Source organism: Cupressus sempervirens, chromosome 7, assembly GCF_028749045.1.
Source record: "Cupressus sempervirens isolate cs-2001-9-10 chromosome 7, ASM2874904v1, whole genome shotgun sequence".
Lineage (NCBI taxonomy): Eukaryota > Viridiplantae > Streptophyta > Pinopsida > Cupressales > Cupressaceae > Cupressus > Cupressus sempervirens.
Window position 1 is genome coordinate 327,069,770 of NC_143124.1, and position 20,862 is coordinate 327,090,631.

Here is a 20,862-nt window from a genome sequence, read left to right on the forward strand (position 1 = left end):
CCTGATGTCCCTTGCCCAAAACTTTATGGAGAATCAACAAAACCTATAGTGACAGGCAAGACATATATTCTATGATTATAAGAGGTCAATTTTTCAAGTCCTTTGGGCATCGACACTATAAATTAATTAATTAGAGGTAGTGGGAGGAAAAACAACTGTGTGTGCAACAAAAAGAAAAGGTTAAACTATAGTTCTTTTTCCACATACTTTGAAGCTTTTTATAAGAAAATTTCAAAACCAAAATAAGTGTATTGATTAGCAATGGAAATCTGCATCACTAGAGTGTGTTTAATGCACATAGCCTCAAAGAACAAGAGCAGGGGTAGCCTAAGTTTGAAAGGGCATATTATCTAACTAGAGGGAGGCGTCCAAGGTGGCAATGGTCACAGCATATAAAGACATGTATCCCACACAAGAAACAAAAGAGCTCCCACAACAAACAATGACTCAGCCTCCCACATTTAAAGAAGTCGCAGGTTTTAAAGACATCTCATGCCATGATCCAATCAGCAAAGCACGTAGAATAGAAAGGAATGCTCATGTGTTTGCTGATAGGATCTCCACATCTGAAGAAAGGAGACTACAGGCATTCCACATGCTCAATCTGCATAGACCACAGACCAGTGAAATTGCATTCATGTTTTGATGAGAAGGGTCTCATGCTTAGCAAAGATCTAACACATTCACCAGCTAGCACCTCATGTTTTAGCTGAGGCAACTCATAGGGGCTGAACATAGTTTAAAGATCAAATGAGAAAGAATCCATGCATAATGAAGTGAGGAAAGAGTCTATGGAGATGGATAGGGGGCTCTATGAGGTGAAGATGAATATTCACAGAGGATCAGATTTGATTGTGGAAGCCCCAGCAAAGAAGCAGAACTCGGTATGAGCAGGGGAGATAGATCAGAGGTAACATCTATCTGCAGGGTCCCCACGTTGAGAACAAAGCAGTCAGCACAATGAACAAGGAGGTGCAAAAGCTGCAGATAGAAAACAAGAGACCATGCCAGAGGTAAAGATAAAGACACCATTTTGAAAAAAGGAAACTCAATGCTTATAAAAAGGGAGTTCCCCATGATAGCAATAGCCCATGAAGTAAATAATGCATTCAACCGCCACATTTTAAAAGACTCCTCATGCATTAAAGAAGGACACCTACTTTTAAAGAAGGAATATGAACTGAGATGAGGGGAAGTTGGAAACAATGAGTTCTACATCAAAACAGAGTAGGGCAGTTCATGTAAAAGGCAACGAAGCTCACAACCGTTCAACACCATTGAAGATGCCTTGTATGGAGGGTGAGTCATGAGTCAATTTTCAATGGAGAAGAATCCAAACCATGAGAGGAATAAAGAGGGGGTGTGGATGAAGGCGGCATGATGAAAGATCTATAGTGAAAAAGGGAAAATCGCAATTCAATCCCTTTATCCCACATTCGATGGGAGTGGGAATTAGGAAACCTTTAAGTACCATTCCTTACAAGATAAATTGTGTCTTAAGAAAAAAGGCTTTTGGAAGCCTTTCCTGAACGCGTGCCTAGTGATGTCAGCTGAGGATGGCAGTGCAATAATTTTATGTGAAGATGCAGGCATGATGACATGGTGCTCAGACTGGAGATACAAAAAAATTGCGACATGTGTCCAGATCGAGCGAGTGTCGCTATCTCGCCAACCAAAAGTGCTCGCTAGTTAACCATGGCGACATAGCGAGGATAGATGTGATGATGAAATGTGGTAGTGGGTCCTGCCATAAGATGATGTGGCAAGAATTACCATAGCGAGATAGTGACGCTGACATGGCGCTGACTAGTGTTGATGACATGGCATTGTGATGGTCAGAGTAAGTTAGAGGTTGACAAGTGGCATTGCCTGATTATCTGGAGGATATAAAGGGAGATTTTTAATTTAAAAATATTCCCATGTGTGCATTTTGAGTCAAAGTTGAAATTTTTTATTTTAGTTGTTAAATATTCTATAGTTCAAACTATAGATTATTTTTAATTTTTCAATTTTGGCATTTTAATGTGCAAACCTATCAATAGAGGTATAAATTTTAGAGGAACATAATAGGGGCAGTTTTTATTGAAAACTAGCACTCCAATATACTGTTGGAATCGAGAGAATCCAAATTTTCTATTTCTGGAGTTAGATTATGCACAGGTGCTCACTAGTTCGAGCTATAAGCCATTTTTTGACCCCTAGGGTTTTCTTAGTGGAATGAGCAGATTTGATCATAGAGCATTAGAGTTGGTTGCAGGGCAGTTTTGAGAATCTTTTGAAGCCTAAAAATGAAGAAAATCAATTCTTAAATGTTTTATTGGCTTCTTGAAGTCATATTGAACTGATTTTTACTTTTACCTGGTGACTTATTTTAACATCAGGAATCAGTTACGTTCTCATCACCAAATATCTAATATTATTTGTGCTTCTAAGAGCCAAAATGATGAGATTTGATGTTTAGTTATAGAGAGAAGGTAGAGAGAGGTTTCTTCTACTTCTTGGGAAGGATTTCTGAGTGGACAGATGTCAATTGCAGATTGAATTCGGGAATTCCTTCTTGCTATATCTATCTTTTTCTTTCTCTTTGTAAGGGTTCCAATTTTTGCACTGTTAAACCATTCTTCAACATTTCTTCTTGTATTGAACAACATTTTGAGTTTTATGCAAATAGTTCATGTTTGTTAGGTGATTTTTGAAGTATTCTGTACATCTTTCATGTATTTGGTTTCAAAGAAAGCAAATAAAGAGCGGCAATGGTTTAAAAGTCAGCCTGAATCTTGTCTCCTATTTGTGGATCTGTAATCTTTTCTAGTTTATGATCAAAGACCATAGATTAGGTTGCATCTCATTAGTGATGTATGTGATTGAAATACCTTACTTATGGAACCAAGAGGCATGTAACTGCTTGGTGCTTATCACAGGGTTTACTGATTGCATGATGGGATATTCTGAGTATCAGATTCATTTTGATGCAAATGTCAGTTCACAAAGTGAAGGATAGATTAGGGATCTTGATGTAGAGATATGTTTGATATTTCCAGGAGATGTATGGTTATAATTCATTTAATTGTCCAATAGATAAGGCACTGATCACAGATAGGATCATTAAATTTTGTTGCTCATACCTGGGTCTTGCTATCATCAATCTATTAAATCATTTTCATTTTATTGTTGAAAGGTATTCAAAGTATAACCTGCACTTAGCTTTCCAGTTTCATGAGTTATGTCCTTAGCTATTTCATGCTTGTGATCTCCTGGTTAAGCATAGAAGAATTAGGTGTTTCATTTGCTTTTATAGATCTTGAATATGGTTATTGCACTGGTCACATAGTCATATCTAAGGAGGTTCACCCACCTAGGTTTTGCAGAGCCTAAAGAAGAAGAAGGGTCATGCCTTATAGTTGGCCCTGTGTCTGAAATGATATGTTGATAATGGGAGTTAGCTACCCTAGATGTGTCATATTCTCATGGGGATAATTGGAAATGGGTAACATTTTCAAACACCAACAAAACCTAAACCAAAGCATGATTTCACACCTTTGGGAAAATCTTATGAATTAACCTTGGAAGAACTTCTTGAAGAAAAACTCATTACTTTACCTAATCTCACTTCGGCGGGAGTTTCCTTTATGAGTAACTATTGTGTCTATCATAGAAATAATTTACATAAAACTTCCCATTATAAGGAGCTGAAAAAAAAGATCCAAGATTTCTTTGACAATGGTATAATTCAAAAATCTAAGCTCTCAACTACTAAAGATTCTACTCTCAAGAATGATCAACCTCATGAAACCATGTCTAGTAACAGTTCAAACACAACTTCTACTTCCTTCGACATACATCCACCTTCTAAATTATCCAATCTTTCCAACCCATATTCACCAAAAGAACTCACTACTCCCCTAGTTGACTATGTGTACCCTCAAGGACTACCTTTAAAGGAAACTCAAGCTAATCTTGAATTAGTTGCAAACCTCTCCCATACTACACAAAGCAAAGATCCAAAACCTCCATGTGTTGCTCCTCCTATTATCCCCAATCCAATTATTTCTTCATTGTCCTTTCAAGAGCTTATTATGGAGCCTCCAAAAATATATTTGAATACAGATTCAGATACTCCCTTATCCTTGGATTTGGTTTCATGTCAAGAGGACCACTTAAATGATGAAGAAACAAGTGTTGATCAAAACCAAGATTCATTCATCCCCTTTCAAATCTTCCAAGATCTCGTGCCTCCATCTCAAAAGCCACATAGTCCTCCATCTCCCATGTCATGTACCTTTACTAAGCAAGATCAAGATATTCCTTCCACCAGCCTTAAGGAGATTATAAAAGATCAAGAGAAGGATGCTTTTCCTATGTTACCCAAATTTATTTTTGAAGAGAAAAGTGTTCCCTTGCTCTCTTATTCTACCTCGCTACATTCACTTCCAAACTATGCTCAAGCTTTAAATACTCCTGTCAAAGGTATTGCTCCTATAATAGTTCCTCATAAATCTATTGATGGCTTTGGTCATTTTGCTCACTCTAAAGATGCTGATATCCATACTCATGGTCCATTCATATCTGCTAAATCTATTCTTGGTCCTTATCAATCTAAGCTAAAACCTTCAAGTCTTCCATCCATATTGGGACCTTATGTTCCTCAGTCTCCTACTTCCATGCTCAACTCATTACATGTTCCTCCTACCCTACCCCAAGATCAACAAAGATGCACATACTTGAACTCTTCACATTCACCTTTCCATCTAAACTAGTCATATTGGCCTCATTCATCCACAAGTCCCAAGTCCTTTGGAAGAAATTTGGATGATCAACTCAAACACAAGTGCATGAATCCATCCTCAAAAGTTCACTATGTCTCCCCTAATCAACATGTGAATGTCAAAAAGGAAAATATGCAAAAGAGACCGCAAAAGTCCACTATTCAAAGAGCTCAACCAAAGAAAGTATGGGTTCTTAAATCTATTATTGAAGAAATGCATTCCAAAGCATCTAATGAAAAATCAAAAGCTATATGGATTCCCAAGTCTCTTTTGAAGGACTTGAATATTGAAAACAAATCAAAGTTGACATTCAAACTTCCAAAGGCTTCCACTCCATCTTCTTCCCAACATCTTCCTAAAAAGGTTTCAAAACCTTCTACTCCAGCATCCTCCAAAATGGCTTTGCTACCTCATATATCTAAGCCTCAATCTATTTCATCCATATTTCCTCCATAATTCGACTACCCTTCAAGGTGTGTGTCAATGTTATCTTTCCTAATATCTCATCCACCCTCATGAGATCCTCTAAATCTTATGCCTACTTGCCATCCTTGCTTGTTTCAATCTTCTAAAACCAACAACCTTATCCTCCATCTACCTCTCATTTTCCTATCTCCCTTCCATTACCCTATTAGCATCTTTAAGCATACCTTTCTATGATCTTGGCTTATCATAATTTATCCTTGCAATAGGAGCACTATTCAAATTGAAGAAGGCTTTAATTCTTTCCAAAAACTTTGAAAACCCCAAAAAAAGAAAAAAAGAAAAAAATGTGCCTCGGTGAAAACCTGGAAACATGCACCTTGGTAGAAAAAGTAAAGATAAATAAATCCGTACTATGGTGAAAACCATTTCTTGTGGTGCCTTGGATAAGTACCATGATGAAAACTTGGTAAATAGGCGTCATGCGTGATTCTTCCATCCATGACATCCTATCATGATCTTGCTTATCCTTCAGATGTCCTCATTCTTGAAGTCATTCACTCATAACCTCCATAAAAAACTTTGCTGTCCTATTCAGTTAATCCTTTGGTCTTGATCAATGAAAGAAAGAAGAAAAATCAGTTCTTGGCAATCTCTTGACATGGTCACTTTCTTAGATTACTTACGTGACACCCTTCATTACACCATGAGCTCATATTGTTATATCCTTTTCCCTAGCTTGGGTAATCTTGTGAAGACTTTCCTTGAGGGTAACATTCACTGCTTCATACTCCTTGCCTTTCCATCTCTACTTATTCACTCGCTTGCTACTACATCTCATCCTACACCTTGCTAGACATTGGAACAAAATCAAGGTAATCCTTCTTGAGAGCTTGTAATCTCTAAAAAAAATCTAAAAATCAGAAAAAAGTCCTGAAAAAAAATTGTTACCTTGGTGAAAACCTAGCAATAGGTGCCTTGGTAACACCAAGAAAAGTAAAAAATAAAAAATACAAACAAAAAAAAAGAAAAAAAAAGAAAAATACAAAACAAAAAAATAGTGCCATTGATGAAAACCTACAAATAGGCATCATGGTAGCAAAAAAAAAAAACTAGAGAATCTTGCCAAGAAAGTGAAAACCTGGTAAACAGGCACCTTTTGATCCCAATGCTCCATCTTGCAGTGCATCTTCTAGCTATTTTGTACAGTCGCTTTCATGCTTCCTACTCATGTATCCATGGATTGAGTCTTGTCACAGCTCGAGGGAATTCCCCCTTAGTATCACTCTTTTCGAGGTTCTCCTCATAGAATCTCCTACGTGATAGTCACCAATAATTCTGAATACATCTACCTTTTGTCACCAGTGTCACTCTTTTTGAGATTCTCCTCATAGAATCTCCTACACTACAGTCACCAGTTGTTCTAACTGTGTCTGCCTACTATTGCTAGTGTCACTCTTTTTGAGATTCTTCTCATAGAATCTCCTATGTGACAGTCACCAGTCATTTTGACTGTGTCTGCCTACTATCACTAGAGTCACTCTTTTCAAGATTCTCCTCATAGAATCTCTTTCACAATGGTCACCAGTTGTTTCAGCTGTGTCTGCCTATCGTTGCTCCGGTCATGTCTCAAGATTCCTTTTTGAAAGATCTCTTTTGCGTCAGTCACTAGTCATCTTGGCTGTGTCTATCTACTATCGCTTAGTCCTTCTTAGGTGCTTTATTGTGAAGATTCCTCTTTGACCTCAGTCACCAGTCATTTTGACTATGTCTGCCTACTATTGTCACCCTACTGAAGAGATTTCTTTCTTACATGTTCTAGACATTAGCACTTGACATCAATCTCGAAAACATTGAACTAAAAAAAATGATATACTTGTTTGGATATGCTGAGCATTTTCTTTGTTTGCTTTGTTTTTCTTTATCATATCTCCTTGAGCAACTTGATGATGTCATCTTTGACTAGAGAAGTAATGATTGGGGGCATGATCTTTTTCTTTGCTTTCTATTTGCAGTTTAGTTCCAATAAGTTGATCTATTCCTATAAGAGGGGTGTCCACTATAAGAGCCTCCATCTCGTATTGGATGGCCATGTGTACCTTGACTCCTTTTATATAGATACGTCAATGACATTAGTTTTCTCCTTTTTTGTTGGAGTGAACTCTTCATGCTATAGTAAATACTGATACTCATCCTGCTAAGTGAATGTATGGGTCACTGCGAGTATATCTAGCACACTTCTGTTTGAGGTTAGGAACGCAAGGGTCATTGCAGACAGAATGAATACTGAGTACTTAGCATAAGAGGGATCTCTCGTGTGTTTGGTGTGCCTGTTATACAAGCAACATTCAGGTCATCCTAGTGTCTATGCTTTGATGCTTATGTTAACTTGCTACATTAAAGGGACAAATGTTCTGGTCATTTTGGCTTCTTGTGCCTCGAATGCTTACATTTAATCCTGAAAAACCAATAACATATGTTATATTCATATTTACATGATTGCAATGTTAGTGGGAATTGTATGACCTACGAGCTTTGTTCTATATTTGGTGATGATTAAATATCGAGGCTCAGTAACCAGACCTAGGGTTGCATTTAACATAGTCTTGCATTACATACTTCACTTGCATAAGCATGCGATTCAATTGCAAATATACTTTCACCTTCTCTGATGAGGGATTGCTGATCTCTTCAAAGTATCATGTTCTTTCACGAACTGCACAATGATTGATTAATCACCCTCTTGGCTACTTTGGTTGCTTTGAACCCATTTTTCGGGATCAAATTCAAAATCTGACACACTTAAGTGGCTCAAAATGCATTTAAAATTTTTTTGTGCAATCCAAATCTTTCTGATACTTTGCAATTCTTGGAATCTTTTCAACTCAAACTTGGTCTTTTGAATCTCAAAATCACTTCGAATCAACCTCCAAATTTCTTTTGATCATTCTAATCTCTCCAAATTTCTTCAGATCGTTCTGATCTCTTTATATTTCTTTAGATCATTCTGATCTCTTCAAATTTCTTTAGATCATTCTAATCTCTCCAAATTTCTTTAGATCATTTTGATCTCTTCATATTTCTTCAGATCATTCTGATCTCTCCAAATTTATTTAGATCGTTCTAATCTCTTTATATTTCTTTAGATCATTCTAATCTCTTCATATTTCTTCAGATTGTTCTGATCTCTTTAATTTCTTCAGATCATTCTGATCTCTTTATATTTCTTTAGATCATTCTGATCTCTTCATATTTCTTCATATCGTTCTGATCTCTTCATATTTCTTTAGATCGTTCTGATCTCTCCAAATTTCTTTAGATCATTCTGATATCTTCAAATTTATTTAGATTATTCTAATCTCTTCATATTTCTTTAGATCATTCTGATCTCTTCATATTTCTTCAAGATCTTTTTGATCTCTTTGTATTTCTTCAGATCATTCTAATCTCTTCATATTTCTTTAGATCATTCTGATCTCTTCTTTATTGTTCAGATTGTTCAGATCTCTTTTACATTCTGTTGAATCTCAGATTTCTTCTGTATCTATTGCTATATTGCTTCACATCTATTTCTGGTGTGTCATCTTTCGATTTCGCTCCCGAGGGGGTAGGATGATTACATCATTGAATACCTATTTCTTGGGGCATCTGGTTCTCATCTTATTTCCTTATCACTTGGGGCATCTCATCACTCGAGGCATTTTGTTCTCTTCTATCTGGCATCTTTGCTATCTATCTTATCTTTTCATCAATTGATCAATCTTATATCTTATCTTTTCATCAATTGATCAATCTTATAACAACTCTTGTCAGAGTTTGATAGACAAGTATTGGGACAGTCTAAACCCTGACTCTTGATGATCAAGCCTCGTTCTAGGGATGATTCTACGACTCATGATTGGACCTTGTTATCTTTCTTTTATCAATCTTAGGTATCTAGGTGTTCTATCTAGATCCTTCAATATTACGCTTTGTTTTGGAGATAATCTTCTAAATGCTATTACTCTCGGGTATCTAGATGTTCTATCTAGATCCTTAAAGGTTAAACTTTGTTTTGAAGAAACCTTTTAAATGCTTATCAATTTTAGGTATCTAGACGTTCTATTTGGATCCTTAAAGATTACGCTCTATTTTGGAGATAGTTTTTTAAATGCTACCAATCTTAAGTATCTAGGTGCTCTACTTGGATTCCTTGGGATTAAGCTCTGTTCTAGAGATAGTCCTTAAAAGCTTATCAATTGGTCTCTGTGTCATCAACTTCAAAACCAATCTCATCTTGACATCATGCTTTCTGATTTTCTTTGAATTGAACATGCTGCTCACACATTCATTCAAAGAGGGGAAAAATGTAATACCCCAAAATTGGCTCATTGCCATTATACCAATTCTGGGCTATTTTTGATAATTTCTAAGTCCTATTCTAATAGGCAATTCTCATTTTGCTATTCGCTACTTGGCTTAATTGTCAGATGCAAAAGACCCTAATCTACATTCATCATATTTCTTATTTAATTCCTATAGTACGTACTCATGTTAGTCGCATTAAACCTATTGATTAATATTTAATTTAATTACTAAGTATTTATACTTCAAATTATATCCTAAAGGCTAATGTACTACGGAATTAAATTTATTTAATTTAATAAATATGTCTATCTTGATTAATTAAATGGGAAAGGTATTTCTAATTAATTAAAAGAAATTATTTAATTAAATGGAGTACTTACTTCTAATTAATTAAACAAAGTTATTTAATTAAATAGGAAGCGATTCCTAATTAATTAAATGAAGTTATTTAATTAAATAAGAAAAGTGTCTCTAATTAATTAAAGATTATTTAATTAAATAGAAAAAGTAATTATGAGAGCATATCTCATTTTATTAAATTAAATATCTCAACAAAATTTCTCTTCAGTTCAGAAAGGGAAATTTCCAGTTCATTATTGATAAAAAATGAGTTAAATCAATTAACTCCTTTTTCTACTCAAATTGAACTAGTTAACTCCTTATTTTTTTCAAATTAAATCTATTAACTCCCTTTAATTTGGGAATCTCCCTTTATGACTGAACTTCACCTTTAATCCTGACTGTTGATTGAAATCGATCTCAACCGTTGATGGATTCCAAGAAAGTCTATTTAAGAGACCCTCATCTCTTCATTTTGGGAGGATGAATTGATTTTCTATCGAATTGCTGTTGAAATTCATGCTCACATTTACTTACATTTCTTGCATGTATTCTCATTCTTAGTTTAATCTCATTTTAGTTTAATCATGCATATGCTTAATCTAGTTTGCTTTATTTGTTCTTAGATTACATTGCATCTTTCATTCTAGATTAATCTGCATAATCATATAGATTAGTCGCATTTTCTTTCAAATCCTTCATTCTTAGAAGGTCTGATTGCTTAAACACCTCAAATCTTAGGATATCTGACAAGAAATTCCCTTTAGATAGAAGGCAACAGGTTGCTTTGCAGGGAAAATTTCAGATGGATAATCCAATATTCATTCCGGGATGAATCCACATAGAAAGACCATGTTGAAGTGTGTGTGTTAGTATAGGCCGCATATTCATGCATACACCATGAATTCTACCTTGAATCCAAGGTTATTCAATTGTGTCACACTTAGTAGATTATGCTTTAGTCCTTCAACCCAATATGCATTGTCACATAAAAGTTCTCTAGTCAGTGAAATGCATCCTTTCCCTTTTATGTTATAAGGTTCATTGTTTCCAAATCTCACACTACCTCCATCATAATATTCCATGTGTTCAAATTTTGTTTTTTCTTCAGTCATATGATGTGAATAGCCATTGTCAATAATCCATAGATCATTTTTGCTAACATGAGAGATAAGTTCCATTTTATCTCCTTCATCATTAGATTCATCTTTCACAGCAAATTTTACCATTTCATCGTCACTTTTATCAGAATCTTTAGCTATAAAACAAGATTTCTTACCTTTGTCCTTGTAGTTTTTGTAGTTTTTAGAATTCGTCTTGCCTTTATGCTTATTGCTTTTCTTTCTCATCCTTTATTTCCTTATTTGGACACCTAGCAACAATGTGACCAACTTCTTCATAGGAAAAGTAGATTAGAGGAACTTTACCTTTGTACTTTTCTCTATGTTTGGAATACTTCCTTGCAAGTAGGGCTTCCAAAACTTCAAGATCACTGTCTAAACTTTTTTCTAATGTTCCTTCTTCTTTACTTCCTAATTGACTAGATTTTGATTTCTTACCCTTTTCTTTTAGTGAGAGTTTAGCTTTAAAAGTAGATTCAATAACCTTTGAACTAGGAACATAGTTATCAAAATTATCTAACTCAAAAGCTATCAATCTTCCAACTAGAGCATCCAAAGATATTTTATTATTTGGATCACATCTCATTTCTTGAATAGCAGATACTCTAATTGCATAAATAGGAAGAAGAGTTCTAAGTACCTTGCTTACAACTATTTTCTTTTCAATGTCTCCTCTAGATTCTTTGATTGCACTTACACTTGCTTTGATCCTTTTCACATATTTTGCAATGTTCTCATCTTCTCTCATTCTCATATGATAAAAATGACCTCTAAGACTTTCAACCTTAGCTCTTCTTACATTTTCATCTCCTCCATATATATCTTTTAGTTTGATCCACATCTCATAAGCTATCTTGCAATCTTTGACTTCATCAAATACAACATAACTAAGAGTAGATACAATATCAATCATCATGATGTTATGATTTTTATTTTCAGAAATATCTTCAACAAATAATGTTCCAGTGGGAGTCTTGTATTTAGTATCAAGATACTTGCATCCTAAGTCACTAATGGTAGCCAAGTGTAACCACATAAGTCCTTGCCATGCTACAAAATTGTCTTTGTTCAACTTAGGAATTTCTCTTCTGTAAGACATTTTGATCTTTAGCTCAGGTCCTTGAAACCTTCTCTACAAGCACCAAAAGATTTGATACCAATTGTTGAAAATATAAGAGGAGTAATTGAGAGGGGAGAGGTGAATTAGTTACTACTAAAATAAATCCTAGATCCCTTAGATGATAGTACAAAATGCAAACTAAAAACTAAATATTGCTGAAGCTCGATAAACGCATACATAATATTATAACTTGGTAAAAGCTTGAAATATAAAGTTTAGATGTTATCTATGATTATGATTACTTTAACTTGGTTTCAAACACATAAAAGAAAATAGCTTGAACACATTTGACACAAAGATTTAACATGGAAATCACCAATTGCAATTAGTTACTGTTTTTAGTCTTCTGATGTGAGCATTGTTAGGAGCCAACCCTATTAAAGATTACAAAACACACTATTAGGTGTGACCTTGTTAAAGGATTTAATCACCCTATTGGGAGTGGCCTTGTTAGATGACTTTATATAATTCAATATAATTTCCACCTTGTTAGAGGATTTGCAAATCGCTATTAAGCCAACTTTATTAGGAGATTTAGATCACTGCTACAATGGTTAGAGAGTAATAATGAGATGACCTAATTTGAATGTAACTGAATTTTTGATTACAGATCTCTATTCTAGCTTGTACTTGATCCTTCCTGATCAAATCTAGCTTTTCTACTTCACAAGGATATTCTACTTATCCTTCAAATTTTCTTCATCTTCTCATCATTAGATCTTCAATAAAATCTTTATGCACTGCATCCAAACCATTGAAATCACAACTTGACCTTATACTTATATCTTCCACTTTGTCAAGTCAGCTCAAATACAACTTAGAAAATAATTAATATTCATTACCTTAGTTGGTTGGAATAAATAGATAAATCAATTAAGCTTACTATGCCAAAATAAGAAAATCCTTCATTAGCTGACCTAGCTTGGTAGAAACTAACTCAAAAATGATTTCCTTTGTTAACTAACAGAAGCTTGGTTAACACTGCAAAGTTCACAAAAATCCTTTAGCAACCAAGTGAGCTTAGTTAGCACTAGTTCCATCCAACTTTCCTTCATTAACCAAGTGAGCTTGGTTGACACTCACTTTCTGCATGCTTTTCTTTGATACCCGAGTGAACTCAATAGAAACTGCCTTTTAAACTAGGCAATCTTAGGAACACTTGGTAGACATAGAAAACTGTCTTTACTACCCAAGTGAGCTTGGCATACATTGGTTGATAATGATATGACATTTTTGTAACATCAAAGACAACACACAAATAATCAATTGTATTTGACATTGATGTCATCAAACTTAACATCATTGAGGACAAATGAAATCTCAATCATTAGGCTATTATGATTTCTCTTCTTAGTCATTTGTTTAACAATCACAAGAGAGATAGGTGCTATGTGTTCATTGTACAACAAGTGTGTAGCATTATCTTCAATTCAAAATAGATGTAGCCTTACTCTATCTTTCCATTAGTATAAATTCCCCTTGTTCATCTTTTATACCTCTTACTTATATATCTTTTAATCTTTAGCTCAAGTTCCTTTAAACTTGTTTCTCCAAGCACTATACTCTGATACCAATTGCTAGATAACTTGGGAGAGTGGGGGGTGAATAAGTTATATCCAATATTATATAGTCCCTTTAAAAGAAATTGTGCTAATTAAAATTTCATAAACATCAAAATAAATTACTTGGTGACCGTATTCAACTTCATGATTAAATCTTATAATCAATCTACTCCCAACTAGTAAATTTCTATTCTTATTATTACCAAGTATCAAAAATATAAAGTTACTATTACCGAGATGTTATTGAGTTGTAGTAAAAAGTAAACATCATAAAAAACAATTTGAAATACAAAAACATTCACATATTTGACACCATGATTTTAACATGGAAACTTTATAAAGAAAAAAACCACTTGGGAATGACAACTCAAATAATTTCACTCTTCTGAAGTGAGCTCTTCTAGGAGTGAACCTTGTTAAAGGTTTACATACACATCCTTAATGTGACTTGGTTAGAGGATTTACACTATTCTCAAGTTTTTACAAATTTAGTAAGTCTCTAACTCTTCTTTCTAATAACCTTCACCATTTTCTCAAAATTTACATAACCCAACCTATTATTCCTGAACCATACATCTTCAAATTTAGAGGGTCAAGATAAAATAGATTATCTTTTGTTTTCATCCTGCTCCAATCATATTTCCTTCATCATCAAAGATTTCAACTTTTTTGTTCTAAAACTCCAACTTGTGACCTCAATTATTCAACTAAGCAACACTAAAAAGATTACACTTTAGTCCTTGTACCCAGTAGGCATCATCACATCTGATTTTATCATTCAACATCAATGATGCTCTACCTTTCACTAGAAATATAAAATCATTTCCTAACTTAACTATTCCACCATCACCAATTTCATCAAAATTTTCAAACTCACTTATGTCTCCATTCATGTGATGTGAGAATCCATTATCTATAATCCTTGCACATCATTCTTGCTAACATATGAAATAAGGAAAGTTTCAGTCTCATACCTTTCTCCATTAGGATCTTCCTTGATAGAAACATAAACTATCTCCACTACTTCCTCTCATTATCAATACTAATCTCAGTGTGCTCCTCTTCAACAATGTAGCATGATTTCTTTCCTTTTCCTTTATAGCCATTATTTTTCCTATAACCATGATCTTTCTTGTCATTTCGATCACTTTTTCTTCTATTAGGACATTTAGCTACAAAATGATCAACTTTATTACACGAAAAAAAAACTAGGGGCAGTTTACCTTTACCTCTTGATTACCTTCTTACAAGAAGTGCTTCAATTTCATTTAAATCATCTTTAGATTTTGTCTCACTCTCATCTTTACTTTCTTATTTTTTTTGAATTACTAATTGTTAGTGAATAATTAAAATAATTTCCAAGTGTAATCATTATCATAATTTCAATTCAAATGCAATCAACCAACCAACTAAACCATCGAGTGACAAAACATTTCTAGGAACAACTCTTATTTCTTGAATTGCAGAAAATTTTAATCATAGATAGGAAGAAGAGTTCTAAGAAATTTACTTACAATTTCAATGTCACTGATAATACCTCCAACAACTTTTATTTCTCTCACAACCTCTCTAATACAGTCCACATACTATGTAACATTCTCGACTTCTTTTATTCTCACGTCATCATACTTGCCTCTTGGATTTTTTTCTTTAACTCTCACCATATTTGGATCTCCACCATGTACAAGTACCAATTTATCCCACATATATTTATCATTAGTGTAATTCTTGATGTCATCAAACTTGACATCATTGAGGGTAGATGCAATCTCAATCATCAAGTGATTATAATTTCTCTTCTTTGTCATTTGTTTAACAGACATAGGAGCAACAAGTGCTGTGCATTCATTGTCTAACTAGTGTGTAACATTATCACCAATTCCAAATAGATGTAGACTCATTTTATTTTGTCACAAGGATAAATTCTCCTCATTCAGCTTTGGTACCTCTCTCTTATACATTTTCTAATCTTTAGCTCAAGTTCCTTTAAATTTATTTCTCCAAGCACTATGCTTTGATACCAATTGTTAGTTAAATAAGGGGGGGGGGGGGGGGGGTATAGTCCCTTCAAATAGTATATTACTAATTTAAACTTAATATACATCAAAACAAATTACTCAGTGATCTCATTCAACTTCACAATTAACTCTTATAATCAATTGACTCCAAACTATTAACTCGCTATTCCTATTATTACCAAGTATTTAAAACATAACCTTACTATTACCTAGATGTTACCGAGTTCTAGTAAAAAGTAAACATCATAAAAGTCAACTTGAAAAAAAAATTCATACATTTGACACCATGATTTTAATGTGGAAACCCTATAAAAGAAAAAACCACCTAGGACCAAAAACCCATATAATTTTGATCTTCTATAGTGAGCTCTACTAGGAGCCAAACTTGTTAAAGGTTTACATACACATTGTTAATGTGACCTAGTTAAAGGATTTACACAAAAAGATCATCTAGACCTTATCAATCCTTGATCCCATCTAAAGAATTGATTTCTCTAGAGGAATTACACAAATCACTAATTGATGTTACCATATGGGATTTCACATACTTGTTAGGTTCACTCAATTAAGAGATTTTTTTTGTACAATGGTAAGAAAGTAACAACCAAATGATCTATTAGGTTTAGCACTACATTTCTTATTCTAATATTTCTTCTTCCTTTTGTTCTCTACTTGGTTGATTTAGTTCTTCACACTTTCTCTTTTCTCATACTATGATTTGATTTTCCCTCTGCTCTATTCAGCCTAGCTTTCTTCTTTCATTCTTTCTTCTTTGCACAATCGCCAACTTAACAATACCAATTAGCAATCAAAAACTTGCTCAAGCATCTCCTTAAATAGTAGCCTCTTTGCTTCTAGATTCTTCTAGATTTTTCTACTTAAACACATCCATAGATCTTAGATTCATTGTACTTAGTCACTTACAAAATATAACTTTCATTTAACTTTGTGCTCATCCTTATCACATTTTAATCTCGATCATCAAATCATTGTTGTATTTTTCTTGCCATAGATCTTGTAACAAAATTTGAATCATACCTTTGAAATTCTTGAACATTCTTTATTTTTAGCAAACATTAGCCTCAAATTCCATCTTTCTTTACTTGTTCTTATAGCTCATACTCAGTGAACATTAACTCGCTCAGTTAACAGTAGACTTACTTGGTTAACACTATAGTAGCAAGTAAGTCTAGTGTTAATTGAGTGATGTATTACCCAAGTGAAATTTAATGTTCACTGAGTGTGAGCTATAAGAACAAGTAAATAAAGATGGAATTTGAGGCTAATGTTTTCTGAAAATAAAGAATGTTCAAGAATTTCAAAGGTATGATTCAAATTTTGTTATAAGATCTATGGAAGGAGAAATAGAACAATACTATACTCCTTTCATCTTCCCACTCAGTGTAGCTTGCATAGCTTAGTCAATACATAACTTCATCATTACATTAATGTAATTACTTGATTATTAAACAATAAAAAAAAATTACATTATCAGTGTCTAACTCATTCAATTGCCCATACAGTATCGTACTTATCAACTCTTTCATCAACATACATTCTTCAAATCCTCTTCAATCATCTTCATCAATAAAATGACATGGCACTCTACTAAATTAGCGTAATGTCTAGCCAACTAAGACTTGACATCAATGAAAACATAACAAACAATATGACTCTCTCACATACATTCATAACATTCTCAACTACATCATCTATTGGGGCTAACAATTGTAATATTAGATTTAGAGATATCATCATAGGGTCATATGGTGCTAGGTACATGTAGGATCATGGTGGAAAAAAAATTGTCAATTTGAAAAATTAGTCCAAAAATGCCCAAAAGTGCTTTAGAAATCATGCTGACATTTTTCCTCTAATCTTAATATCAAAGCAAAAAAACATTACCTAATAAAATCAGACACCCAAAGGATTAGGTACCTAATCCTTTGCTTCCCATACAAGATGAATCCCAAGGAAATTGGAGGGTTTTGATTCAAACTTAGTGAGAGGTTGAGATTCTCTCCTCCTTGATCCATGTGATTAATATTCAATTGGTCAACTCTACACCTTTTTGATTGTTATAGAATGAGACAAATCAAAAAATTTGTCTTTTAATTCTCTTTTTAATTACAAATTGTTACATATATTTAATATTATGAGTTTATAGCATTTATATAAAGGATAATATTATATAATAGATGATACTATTATATTACATTATATATTATATAGTATATAATATTTGTTACAAGTTGTTGTGGTTTCACAATGCATTCCCCATTCCCTAATAGGAATGGGGACCCCCTATTGAAGTCTTTTGGATCCAAGGTTCCCAATCTAGGATTCAGGAAGATTAATGGGGTCTTACCTAGTCCCCAGAGTTGCATCTTAGGATCTTGGAAAAGAGTCAAATTTTTGAAAGGATATGTCTTTTCAAACAGGTCTAAAGTCAAAAAATTTCAAAAATAGAATTTTTTTTTTTTCGCACCCATGTACCTGAAGTGGTATTTGGAGGGTGCACCACCCATCGTGATGTGCTAGTGCGCACCTACACACTTGCACATGTGTGCACCACTGCACAACCAAGGGTGGGTGGGGCTATATAAGCCTTGACCCCCCTCCCATTTACCCATCTTGCTTTCTTATTGCACCATCTTCAAAACTTCACAAACTCCTCTCCTCTGCATATGACCCCAATTACCTCCACGTGCATGTTCATACCTCAGTGGGTGTGCATTTCACCTTCACACCCATTTCCAAACATAGAAAAGGGGTGTGCAGATGTGCATCTAATCTGGTGCACTATTGTGCACCCACCCTTTGCATATACTTTGAAAGATAAAAACAAAAAATTACACACACCTATTGCCATGTATCCACTGTAGTGTACCCCACTGCTGTGTATCCACTACCACATATATGACTATTACGTACCCCACTACCGTGCATCTGCTACTATGCACCTGCTACCATGCATCCACTACCATGCATTCCATTGCCATGCACATGCTACCATGCACCTGCTACTGCACACTCCACTACCATGCACCAATTGTTGCGTACTACTGTGCCATGCACACCATATCCAAACTTTCTGCTCCACTTTGTAAAACTAAAACTTCATTGTGTGAAACCCTTGTATATGTAAAACAAAAGGGACACACTGTCATGCACCCGCTTTGGTGTGCAACCGTGCACCTCGTATATACAAACCCCTTAAAATGAACAAATGCAAACTTTAGGATGAGGTGCACAATTGCACACCTAGACAAGTGCGCTGGTGTGCACCTCTATTCATTAGAAATGTTTAAAAACTTAAAAAGAAAAGGGAAGAAATGTTAAGACTTAAAAGGAAAAATTCAAACAAAATGTCTGGTGCACATCTGCACACTTAACATGATGTGCAAGTACACACCTTATATTTTCAAATTCATTTAAAGGGAATATTAGGTGTTTGTCATGTATTTATTTTTTTGGGTTTTGTTTTGAGTAAGATTAAACACTTTCATAATCTTGTCATTTTGAACGACATCATCTTTTTTCACATAGATATTATGGCATCCTCATCTGGCGATAAAATGACACCTAAGCCTGTGGTTTTCAAGTTCCAAGGGGTCCCAACCAAGTCAAGATTTCAAGATGACTATGTAGAGATAAAAGACATTGATTTGGGACACACAAACTTGGGAGAATTTATAAGAATCTGTAACAAACCCACAAAGAGATCAACCTTGGTATATGCTTTGATTCAATCAGGGTTGGTGAGCATAGCTTCACACCCAACATCAGTACAATCATCTGAGCTCATCATGACACTGTCACAACACTTTTTTCTAGAGGAAAGGGTGGTGAAGAGCATGAGAGGAGAAGTTACACTTAACTTTCAACTCGACAACATTGAAAGGGTCTTTCATCTCCTGAGGGCGGATCAGTTCATAAGACTCTCTTATGAGGCTATAAAAGGTGGTATAGAGAGCACCTAAAAGAGGCAACAAATATCATTCAATCATCATATCTCATTGAGAAGACTCCTCTAGGAAGGATAATAGGAAAGGTGGACATGACAAGGGGGTACATGAAGGAGGATATTGGCTACTCTATTATTCTTCTGAGTAGGGTCATGGGTCTATCGGCAGCTAGACACTTGAATGTTCTCATGGTGAACTTTATTGAGACTATCAAGATGGAAAAAATGCCACTTGATCAAGTAGTGACATTACGAGCTACATGGAGTGATTCTTCAAAATTTACCAAAAAATTAAAAGAAGGTGACAACCCACTAAGATCCCTCAAACTGATTCTCTCATCTGGTCAAGCAAGTGATCGGTAAACAACCTTCGTGAAGATTCTAAATGGATGAATTAGGAAGGGTAGAAGATTGTTTCCATGTTATCAAAAAACTTTGATAAGGCTGCATCTTGAGCTGTCAAAGGGAATGAACATGTAATGCCCCACTCGGAGATCCTTGGAAACAAAGATGAAAAACAAGCAAGATAAATTTTTCTTGTTTACACAAGTGTAAGCGTACATGATAAAAATATACACGGATTTCAAAAATCACAAAGGAAGAATGACAATCATCCAAACATCAATGGATCTCCAAATTCCACAACTAACCAAAATAAACAAGAAAACATAAGAGATCAACCAAGTTAAAAGACAAAAGCTGACTCCTAAAAATTGGCTAAGTTTGAAATCCTGAAGCCTTGAAATTTGGCTAAGTCTAATTTTTTGAAGCCTTGAAATTTCCTAGAATCTTTATCTTAGCCTGTGGAGGTCTGGAACCTATATCAAATGAATTGTCACATATATTAAAATATATCTTAAGTACAAGGAAATAAATATATGTCAACTTATACTTAAACAATATATTTAAACCCTAGAGGATTGACTATGGAAAAACACACAACCAAAATCAAAATGCAAACCAAAGGATTGAAGAACACTGAAGAGGGTATCCGAAACAACTTCAAAAAAGTTTGGGTCTTACCAAAAAGTGCCTACTACCCACTACACAAGTTTCTATAATTTCCATGTGATAATTTAATACAACATTGGGAAATACTTTCCAGTACCACGTGATACTTCTAAAGAAGTAGGGCGACATCTTCAGGGATTCAGTGATACTTCTCTAAAGGGCATGTGATACTTTTCAAGTATCATACG

General features: G+C 34.4%; 1 pseudogene; it reads left to right on the plus strand.

Moving 5' to 3' along the window:
• The first annotated feature begins 379 nt into the window (after positions 1–379).
• The window catches only part of LOC149546748 (ketol-acid reductoisomerase, chloroplastic pseudogene), a 54,810-nt pseudogene continuing 34,327 nt past the window's right edge, over positions 380–20,862 (plus strand).